At 31.5% G+C, this 12,552-nt stretch overlaps 1 pseudogene; it reads left to right on the top strand.

Moving 5' to 3' along the window:
* Positions 1-1,690: 1,690 nt before the first annotated feature.
* Positions 1,691-4,407, top strand: LOC18010739 (annotated as a pseudogene).
* The last annotated feature ends 8,145 nt before the right edge of the window (positions 4,408-12,552 follow it).

The following is a 12,552-nucleotide window of genomic DNA, read 5'->3' as shown; positions in this document are numbered from 1 at the left end:
TTTTTTAATAGAGATTGTGCTATTTGCATGCAACAGAACAAATATTCAGATAATTTTGAGATATATGGATCCTTATCCAGATCTGCCTGATTTTTATTCGGATTTGCCGGATCCAAGTTTTAATTTTCCAAATTCATATCTGACGTGTTTGGATATCCGGACTTCAGAAATACGCTTAAATATTATAATATACGAATAAAAAATATATTTAATATTAAAAAAAAATAAAATATTAAAATAATGAGAAATTAGTTTTTATGTAATATTTTGTAAAAAATAAACTTTTTAATTAGGAAGAAATATATGTTAATTTAATTCTAATTATTTTGTATATAAAAATCTCATTATATTATAAAATTATCAATAAGACATAATTTTTAATATATTTAGATATTAGAAATTTAAATATGGATATCCGAATCCTTATAATTTAACTATCAGGATCTAGATCCGGTTTTAATTGATATAAGATTTTACTATTTGGATCCGGATTCGATCTTCTCAAATATCGAATTGAGCAGATCAAGCAGATCTCGGTGGATTCCGATTGGATCTCGGATTGGATACGGGATAATAATTACAGCTTTACTTGCAGGTTTGATTGCTCTAAAACATTATTAAAAGACTAAATGAAGTCTTTTCAGCGAATATTTTATATATAAAAGACAATCAACTCTCTCCAGCTGAATGACATATCAGCAATGGAGAGAGTGACACATATCCATTAAAAATATTAATAAAAATATTAATTAATCAAATTTAAAGCAAATATATTAAAGATTATAAATAAATGAACACATTAAAGAATATAAGTAAATAATATATATATATATTAGAATGATATTAAAATTAAATTTAAATCTATAAAAATTTATAAATATTTTTTTTAGTCGGATAAAAATTTATAAATATTATATAATACAAAACTTTTTAAATGCACAATTCTAATATATATATATTAATATTTAGTTATGTTAGATTAGATTGAATTTGTTAAAAAGTTTCAAATAATCTTATATAAAACTCCAACTAATAAAATTATAAAACACATATAATATTTAATAAATCAATAAAGAGAAAAATTATTAAAAAAATAATAGTAAAAAGAATGATGTCCACATAAAAATGTCATACATATTTTTTTAAATAAAAAAATGGAATAAATATATATATATATATAACCAACAAAATTTATAATAGTAAATTGAGAAAGTTAACAAATATTATATTAGTAAGATTTACAAGAATAAAAAAAATATAAAGATCGAAGAACAAATAAATATTTTTCTCTAATATTTAACGTATATTTTCAAGTGAACTATTACATTTTCATATAAAAATTAAAACAGTGGATTTTTAGTCTAATTTTTCTCCCAAGATAATAAAAACTTTATTATCTTGGGAGAAAAATTAGACTAATGGCACAACTGATGTAGAAGAGATTATAAATAATATATCATTAAAAAGAAATCAAATAAAATATAATTATTTTAAATGCAAAAATATTGATATTAAACATAAAATTCAATACAAATTTTAAAAATGTAATATTTAAAGTAAAAATTAAAACAAGATCCGCGCATATGCATGGGTTCTCTCCTAGTTGTTTATAATTCTAGATTTAAAAAATAGACACTGTGCTACTTGCAAGATTGTGTTTTATTAAAAAGACTATCGAAGTCGCGGGTATAATATAACCAAAACTTGTGTATAAAAGACACCTTCATGGATTAGTTTAAAGTTCACCATAACAATATTTGTTCACCAGCTCACTCTCTCTATCATCCATATCATCCACCATTACAGGTCATCTCTCTCTCTCTCTCTCCAAAGTCTTAAGAATCATTCTAAACTTAATATGCAAATAATTACTGAGAAACACAATACCCATCCATTTATGAAGATTCATGACGCAACGATTAGAAGCACAAGGGCTAAAGAATCCGGAAAGCAAACATGCAACTATGTGGGATTACGGATCTGATCATGGTGATATTGCAAAGATAAGTGTAATAGGTGACTCTGAAGGCATAAAGTTCATTGGATTCGACTATATCAAGGATGGTCAACTTACATATGGATCATTATTGGCTAGTATAAACCATCAAGGTTTCACTCACACGGTACAAGTTGGAAAATACTAATTAAACTCCCTTTTTGGGGCAAACACTAACTAAACTCCCTCTCTCTGTAGTGCTAATGTGGATATTATTGTATTTTTAGTCTAAATTTTATTTTTAAAAAATTTGCAGTTTGAGATTAACCATCTAAAAGATGAACAACTTGTATCTGTTGAGGGTTACTACAAGGATGTATCTGTTGAGCGTTCCTACAAGGATAAAGTGATTCAAGGACTTCAATTCATAACCAACATGAGGATTTCTGAACTAATAGGATTTGAAGAAGATTGCACTAAGTTTTCGTTAGCGGTCGATGGAAAGAAGATCATCAGATTTCACGGATCTTATTATAATTCAAAGGCACTCACCTCTCTTGGAGCATACTTTACATGGATTTCTCCTACTAGATTGGATGCGAATGGGGGATATGGAGGCAAGGAGTGGGACGATGGAGCAGACCATGAAGGTATTACCAAAATCTATTTACGAGGTGGTCCTGAAGGTATACAATACATCAAGTTTGATTATGTCAAAGATGGACAGCAGATATATGGGCAACCCCATGGTGGCACAGGTGCAGGTTTCACGCAGACGGTATGTATATCTATGAAAATGTTAACCTCTACATATGATTTCATGAGCATATCATTGTTAACGTCGTTTATAATTTTTTTTTTTTTTTCAGTTTGAGTTGAACCATCTTAAAAATGAATATTTGGTATCTGTTGAGGGTTACTACGACAATAGCCAGTCCGGGGTCATTCAAGGAATTCAATTCAAAAGTAACATCCAAACTTCAGATTTAATGGGATACGACACGGGTAAAAAGTTTAGACTAGCATGCTATGGGAAGAAGATCATTGGATTTCATGGATCTGCTGAAAAAAATCTAAACTCTCTTGGAGCATATTTCACGACCCTCCCTATTATTAAATTGGAATCCATAGGTAATAATAGCAAAGGTGAACTTTGGGATAATGGTACCTTTGAGGGCGTAAGAAAGGTGTACCTTAGTTATTTTATTCTCCCGGATTATGGTTCTTTTTCTCGTCTCATGTTAAACTACGACAAAGCGGCCAAAGTAATGACGCTTAGTGGACAAGATGAGGAGGTCATGATTCTTACAACTATAAATATTCATCGACCACAAATATGTAAGCGTTAACTATAACTTGGATGATTTTTTTTTTAATTGCAGTTTGAGGTCGACTATCCAAATGAAGTCATCACATCTGTGGAGGGAACTTTGTACAAAACATTTAAGTACTCAAAACATTTTGAATGGGTTTCATCGGTTACTTTCAAAAGAGAACGTCTCCAACATTTGGAAGAGAGACTAATAGTAAATTCGTGCTTGAGAGCAAAGGTTGTGCCCTTGTTGGTTTATATGGACGGGTGTCTGGTCCCATTTATTCGCTTGGAGCCTATTTTCGTCCGATGCCTCCTGCTACTGGTGCAGAGAAACTAGATGCAAGAGGTGGTGATGGAGGAGCTTCTTGGGACGATGGCGTTTCTGATGGCATCAGATTTATATACATTGGATACAACGAGTTCGGTATCGCATTCGTCAAATTCCTTTACGACAGGGATGATCGATTGGTGCTTGGAGATCATCATGGGGGCAAGACATTACTTGGAGTTGACGAGGTGATTAATTCAGATATCTTGTAAATTATTATGTTCTTGATTAACCTATTAACTAGGGATTTTCTTGTTTTTGCAGTTTGAGTTGAAGGACTCTCCGGAGGAATATCTGATATCAGTTGAGGGTACTTACGATGTAGTACATGAAGGTTATTATAAAGGTAAATCTGAAGTTATAGGCATGCTTAGGTTTAAGACCAATAAGCAAACCTCTCCAACCTTTGGAACCGAAGAAGGCTCAAGTTTCATACTCGAAAAGCAAAATCACAAGATTGTCGGATTCCATGGAAACGCAAGTACCACGCTTCATAAAATTGGAGTCCATGTCCTGCCCATTACATAATGATCTCATCATCTATATATATGAGCTTGAAGGAAACACTCTCGAGCAAGTTTGACCATCTTCTTTAATGAATCATCTCCTATCTTGTTACTCTACTACGCAATATTTTTTCCTATGTTTTATGGCGTGTAAAATTCTATTCAAACTAAAAATCAGATAAAATATATACAGAAACCAAAAGCAGAGCCTTATACTGGTGTATATTTCTCATGTTTACATCTTGCCACATGTGTATGTTATTTATTACCTTTTCTGTAACTCTTGTACCTATAAATATTTGCCTTTTTGGCTATGAAATAAACAACAGTTCTGCAACTTTGACACCTTAAAATGGCTGTAGCTTTTTTGTCATTTGAGCCTAGAATAGAGAGATGCAATGCGTGTTTGTGATTTTAATTTCTCTTATGTGTGCTTCACAAATTTACAACTCTGAGCTATATCTATACACACACACACATATATACAAGTTTTGGCAATGTGTGTTACAGTACAAGTAGTTTAGTGTTACAGTACAAGTAGTTTACAACCTCTTAGAAATAAAACGACACAGATTTCTTATGCAGCTTCTTTGTAGAACGAGATTTCCTTAGCGCCTCTGCGAATTTAAATCAGCTCTTTCTTCCTGTTTTGATCTGATTCCAAATAGTGTTCTTCTTCATTGATGGAAGAATCTGCTGTTTTGCTCCTACGACGCAGCATCCCAATGCTGTCCTTGAATTCTTCCTCCTAGTCTTTGCCACGCATAAACATTTGCAAGTCCACTGAATGCGTTGACCAAAGCTGCCTAGGAATCGAATGAACACCTGTGCTTGAGCTGCAAGGTTGCGATGAATCAGCTCTCTTCATACGCTCTTGAGTGTCTTTACCGTGTAAGATCTTCATCAGCTTATGCATAAGCTTCTTCTTCCCTGACTTTTTCTTTTTTTTTTTTGGGCGCAAAACAAAGTGTCAACAGAAGAATCATCTGAAAACATTGATTCTGCCAAAACTTAGAATAGAATGGAATTGCTTGATTATTATTGACAATAAGGTAAAGTATATATAGTTACAAGAGGTGTATTTTACACCAACATCTAGAATATATTCAAGATATTAACATAAGAATAATGGAATATTTTCATATTTCTAACACATATCCGGTCAAAATTAAAGATATTTCTCTAACAATTCGGAATCGTTACGGAGATCAAACGGAATAACACGAAGTGGGCAGAGATACGCGGCGGTAGTTAGAATTCCAAAGAGAACTATAAAAAAAGTTCGCAAGTATACGAAGAACATATATTTTCTTTAAAAAAAACCCTAAAATTACAGTTATTTTTTTGTATTCTTTCTTTTCAAGAAATCATGTATTCATCTCTGATTAATTCAATAAAAAGTCCAATTTCTTCGATACATATTTATACTCGATCGATTTATAGACAAATCTGACACATCTTTTTAAATCTTTTTTTTTTGGGCAAAACACATCTTTTTAAATCTCTTCCCTAAAAATATATATAAATTTCTGACTATAGATTTTCGCAACCACATAACTGTTGAATATATTATATAATATGAGAGAGAGTTTAGTGGAATGAGAAGAAGAAGTTTTACTATCTGCGTTCACTTCATATTACAAAAGAAGTAACACTATTTATAGGGAGTAGCAAATGAAGTTACTTCTCTTATAAGTAATATACTTCTCTTATAAGTAATTAATAAAATATTCAAATAGATAATTACTATCTAACATATCCATTACTATCTAACACTCCCTTTTAATTATTCATCATCGTTAATGTATTACGTACTACCTCATTAAAAACCTTATCATGGAACAACCCAATAGGATAAAAACCATGACAAGGGAAAAAGAGTATAGTAACGTAATCTCCCGTTGAAATGATGGAATAACGTTCTCTTCATAAATCCCGCAAATGACGCATTCCGATACTTTGAATATGCTTTCTGAATACTGTAGTAGGAAGCGCCTTTGTAAAGAGGTCCGCCACATTTTCACATGAACGAACATATTGGATATCAACTTCTTGATTCTTCTCGAGCTCTTGCGTATAAGAGAAAAATCTTGGAGGAATATGTTTCGTTCTGTCACTCTTGATATAGCCTTCTTTTAGTTGAGCGACACATGCAGCATTATCTTCAAATACTTTTGTTGGTTCCGTATCGATGACTATTCCACTTGCACCTTGTATATGTTGAGTCATGGATTTGAGCCATATGCATTCTCTACATGCTTCATGAAGAGCAATGATTTCCGCATAATTTGAAAAAGTGGCGACCAAAGTTTGTTTTTGAGAACGCCATGAGATCGCCGTTCCACCAATTGTGAAAACATATCCAGTTTGCGATCGAACTTTATGCGGATCTGATAAATATCCTGCATCTGCAAAACCAACTAGACCAACTTCGGGGTTTCTATGATAAAATAAACCCAGATCAATCGTACCTTGGAGATAACGAAAAATATATTTTATCCCATTCCAATGTCTGCGCGTAGGAGATGAGCTGTATCTTGCAAGTAGATTAGTAGCAAAGGCTATATCTGGTCGAGTACAATTTGCAAGATACATAAGCCCACCGATAGCACTCATATAAGGTACTTCAGGACCTAATACATTTTCGCTATCTTCACAAGGTCGAAATGGATCCTTGTTAATATCAAGTGATCTATTGACCATTGGAGTACTCAAAGGAGTTGCTTTATCCATTTTAAAGCGTTTTAACACCCTTTTGGTGTAATTTGATTGATGCACAAATATTCCATCTTGGAAATGCTCAATCTGGAGCCCTAGACAAAATTTTGTCTTTCCAAGATCTTTCATTTCGAACTCTTCTTTCATGTGAGTTCGTGCATCATCAATCTCCTTTTGAGTTCTGATTATGTTCAGGTCATCAACATATACAGCAATGATCACAAATCCTGATGAGGATTTCTTAATAAATACGCAAGGACATATCGCATTGTTGATGTATCCTTTACTCAACAAATATTCACTTAAGCGATTATACCACATGCATCCAGATTGTTTTAATCCGTAAAGTGATCGCTGTAATTTGACCGAACATATGTCTTTAGATGCTTCAGGCATCTTTGATCCTTCTGGGATCTTTACTCCCTCTGGAATTTTCATATATATATCATTATCAAGTGATCCATATAGATATGAAGTCACAACATCCATAAGGTACATTTCTAGATTTTTAGATGCCGTTAGGCTCATTAAGTACCTGAATGTGATTGCATCCATGACCGGAGAATATGTATCTTCGTAATCAATTCCCGGTCTTTGAGAAAAACCTTGTGCCACAAGTCGGGCTTTATATCTTGTGACCTCGTTTTTTTCATTTCTTTTTCTCACAAATACCCATTTGCACCCGACTGGCATTACATCTTCTGGTGTAATGACTATAGGTCCAAAGACATTTCTTTTATTCAGGGAGATTAATTCATTTTTCATGGCAATCTGCCATTTCTCCCAGTCAGACCTTTTCTGACATTCTGACACGGACCTTGGGTCTAAATCATCATTTTTATTTTCAATTTCTTTAGATACCGAAAAGGAGAATATTCCATTTGTATCATTTATCTCGCTTCTAGCCCATAATGTTCCACTTTGGGCGAAGTTAATGGAAATCTCATACTTTTCAGTATCATGTTCGTTTTCGAGACGAACTTCTTTAATTGGTTCTTCTGGAACCTCTTCATGTATGTCTTCAGGGCATATATCTTTATATGGTTCTTCTATAACCTTTTCACCAATGTCTTCAAGACATTTTTCTTTATTCGGTTCTTCTAGAACCTTCTCCCAATTTCTTTTTCTTTCGAGGATTTTTATCCTTTGAGCCCATCGGCCTCCCGCGCTTTAACTGAACCCGCGGTTCATTTGCTTTATTCCCATCAATAACTAGTTCCGGAACATTTATTTTTGATGGAGCATTAACAGCGGGGATATATGATTTTATCACTCTTCTCGTATCTGTGAACGCATCAAGTAACTGGTTTACCAACCTTTGCAAATGTATGATTTTATGAACTCTACCTCACATTTATTGGTAGGAGGATCGAGATAAGCCAAAGTTTATATACACTTTTGTGTTATCTTTTGGTGATTCTCAAGATCCTCCCCCTCAACGCAGGAAATTCATTTTCATCAAAGTGGCAATTGGCAAAACATGCCGTAAACATATCTCCAGTTACCGGTTCAAGATATCACCTCTGGAATAATCCCTTTATTTATACTACTCGAGAAAACTCTTCAGGAGTTTTGATGATCATCATTCTTTATTTCAATCGAGTAGTGTTCACGGGAACAGAATTCCAATATAATCTTTTAGGGATTAAATCCTCTAGAGGTTAATCTTTGGTTCCACTTTTTATAATGACATGGTGAATCGAGATATCTTATCATCGATTTCATTCAGGTACCTGATTATATCATTAACCATGTCAATAATCTCTTCAGGAGATTAATCCTCTTTTCCTCCTTTTCTTTTGAGGATTTGGAACCAAAGTAGTCTATCACATTTTTCTTACGTGTTATAGACGCAAATAGACCGTCCTTCATGGACATCTATTTTTAGTGGAGCTCAGCTAGGATATGAGATTTTGTTTTTTCACTCAATATGAACTTCAGGTTCATATGAGGATCCATCAGCTGTTTTCTATATGTCATACTGCATATTTTATGTCACCACATGGAGATCACCGTAATTGGTTTTGCAATCTCTTGGATTTGCTTTATTTTAAGCTCATTTCGAGTGTGAACATAATCTTCTGGATGTTCAGCTTACACTTGATGTGGGATTCTTTAATTCTCCCCCTCGAGATGACGACACTTTCAAGTTTTATCCATCTCGAATTGAATCCCACTCTATGACCAACTTTATATTCGATGAGCTTTAAACCAAAAGATATGGTGATCTATCCATGTATGCTTTTCATGATGGCTTCATTTTGTTTTTCTTTCTTTATGACATGCAATAGTTGAAAAAGTTTTTGGTTTTTCAACATGTATTATATATTATCAATGATCTTATATCATTGGAACTACCGGGATGGCTTAACCGGGTTTATTCAATTAGTAAACTTCAGGTTTACTATGGTATATACCATTGCCATCTTTTTTTTATTTATTATCACATATATGCATGTCACCATCGTGTGCTTTTGTAAAGCATTTTTCTCTTACAGAGCTTCTAGCTCTTCTGGAAGCTTTTAGCTCTTCTGGAGCTTTTAGCTCTTACGGGGCTTTTAACTATTCCAGAGCTTCTAGCTCTTACGGGGCTTTTAGCTCTTCCGGAGCTTTTAGCTCTTACGGGGCTTTTAGCTCTTCCGGAGCTTCTAGTTCTTACAGAGTTTTTTTTAGCTTTTCCGGAAATTTCAAAAAAAATTAGCTCTTCTAGAGCCTTTAGTTTTTAGAGCTTTTTAGCTCTTCCGAAAGTTTTTAATTTTAAAAACATATTTTGATGTCTTTAACCCATATTATAATCGATAAAATATATCAGATAGTTAAACATATTAATTCATAATAATAACATACCTGGTATAGCTTCTATAGATTTTGACGACGTCAAGCCTACTATAAAATAAGGAGGAGGCATAACCTTCCACTCCATCATTTTGTGTTCATGGAGAAGAGTTAACCTTCCACTCCATAAAATTTGATTAAGGAGGAGGATTAAACCATCAACTCCATAATTTTATGATCACAGAAGAAGTTTAACCATTATATTCTATAAATATATGATCAAGGAGGAGGCTTAGCCTTCTACTCCATAATATTAGTAGGGAGGAGATTTTATCTTCCACTCCACAAATATAAATACGGAGAAGGACTAACCTTCCACTCCATCATTTTCTGATCATGGAGGAGGTTTAAATCATCTCTGAAATTTTGTAATCATGGAGGAGGTTTAACCTTCCACTCCAATATTTTGTAGCCATGAAGGAGGTTTAATCTATCACTCCATAAATATAGATTAGGAGGAGGATTAACCTTCTACTCCATAAATAAATTTAAACATATAAACATAAATTAAATAAGGAGGAGGCATAACCTACTACTCCATAAATAAATTTACATAAATCAAATGAGGAGGAGGTATAACCTACCACTCCATAAATATAAACACGGAGGAGGTTTAACCTTCAACTCCATAATTATGATCTGAGGAGACATAGTCTACCATATGATCATATGATCGTGAAGGCATAGCCTACCATAACGATCGGTTCGGGAAAGGCATAGCCTATCATCCCGTAAACTTAAAAATAAATTAAACATAAATTTAAATCATTGATTCGGGGAAGGCAGAGCCTGTCATCCCGAAACAATACGTAAACGGAGAAGGCAAAGCCTATTTTTCCATAATATATAAACAAAGAAAGCATAGCATATATTTCTGTTTTCGTAAACAATATATAAAGTTTAGATCGACTAAACATAAATAAAATCTTACCTCCAAATATATGAATGAATTACGAGTCGATCACGCTGATAACGTGTTGAATATATTATATAATATGAGAGAGAGTTTAGTGGAATGAGAAGAAGAAGTTTTACTATCTGCGTTCACTTCATATTATAAAGGAAGTAACACTATTTATAGGGAGTAGCCAATGAAATTACTTCTCTTATAAGTAATATACTTCTCTTATAAATAATATACCTCTCTTATAAGTAACTAGATTTTGCACCCACGCTATGCGTGGGTATTTTGTTGATAAAAGATTATATTTATTATGATATAAATTTTATATATTAGTATTTTGATAATATATTAAAAATATTATGATGTTAATATAGTAATTTTAATGTAAACTGTGATATTTTAACGATTTTGTTTTGAATCTATATATGTCATATTTCAAAAATGTGTTATTTTATCAAACACTTATAAGTTAATATACTCAAACTAATTAAAATTTTTACAAATTAATCAAATGCTACTTTTTAAACATAGTATTGACATGATGATAAAATATTATACATTTACTTCTTTAAATTAAGAAGAAAAAATGGTTTTTTTATCATTTTTACTTTTATTTTAATTATATATGTGTTATTTAAAAAAAACTAATGTAAGAGCCCCTAAATATGTGTGCATACATCTAATTTCAATTCAAGATTTTCCTATTTTCCTACTTTAATATTGAAAATAATATACCTTTAAATGTTATTAAGAATTTTAGTAAACAATTTTTTCTTATATTGTTTTGTATTAACAATGGAATTTTATATTTTAATTTTTTTTTTTAATTTTAGTTATTGATGTAAACTAATAAAATTGACATTTTAAATTTTATGTGGATGTCATTAGATGCATATAGCTTCAACTTTTATTTTTTTATAAATATAATTTTTTGTTAACAATAGAATTTTAAAAAAAATTAATTTTAAATATTGATGTAGACCAATAGAATTGAACTTTAAATCTTATGTGGATATTCTTAGAGGCATATAGCTTTAACTTTTCTTATAATAGGATTTAGAAGCCTCCTTGTTTTGAGGCTTACCGAATGTATTCGGATGCTGTTTGGCCAGCTAATTGTTACCTTTGTGGTTTAAAATTATGTTGTTAAAACCCTATCAGATGTCATGTTATTTCAAAAATTGGATACATCAATCTCATTCGTCTTAATAATTGAACTTCTTTCTCTATTTTATGTGCTTCGTTTTTCAAAAATGTCGAGTATCAATCACTTGACATGTTTTTCGGATTGCTTAGAATTTATCATTCTTCTCAAATTTGGTGGCCAAGCTTTGGAGATTTTACGGTCTTTTTTTCAATATTAAAGCGTCTTGTAGTGGCTTTGTTTATATCTCTTTTCAATATATTTTTTGTAATCTAGCTAATAGTTAAACATATAGTAGTCAAGTTGGTTCTTTTATGTTGTAATGACTCATTTTTTAGTGAAACTTAACTCTATTTTTTTTTTTATACGGTTACACACACAGAATTATTTTTTTCAAAATTGTTATATGTGACAAAAAATTGGATGTTAATGCAAGAGTCTTTAAATATGTGTATACATCTAATTTAAATTTAAAATTTTCCTATTTTAATATTATTTATTTTAGTTTTTCATTATTAATATAAATTATATATAATTTATTTATCTTTAATAATTTTTTTAAAACAATAATAGAATTTGTAAACTTTTTAATTTTCAAAGTAGAAGTGGACCAATAAAAAATTATACAGAATTTCTTTATTTAGCAATAATATTACAATTTGTAAATTTTTTTAATTTCCTTATTCAACAATAATATTAAAAATTATAAATTTTCCTTATTTTTGAATGTTGATATGGACCAATAGAATTGAAAATTTAAATCATATGTGGACGGTATTAAAAATTGTAAATTTTCTTTATTTTTTAAATAACAATAATAGAATTTGTAAACTTTTTAATTTTCAATGTTGAAGTGGACCAATAAA

This window comes from Eutrema salsugineum, unplaced genomic scaffold (genome assembly GCF_000478725.1).
Source record: "Eutrema salsugineum unplaced genomic scaffold, Eutsalg1_0 scaffold_7, whole genome shotgun sequence".
Classification (NCBI taxonomy): domain Eukaryota; kingdom Viridiplantae; phylum Streptophyta; class Magnoliopsida; order Brassicales; family Brassicaceae; genus Eutrema; species Eutrema salsugineum.
This window is presented reverse-complemented; position numbering and strand designations above follow the sequence as displayed.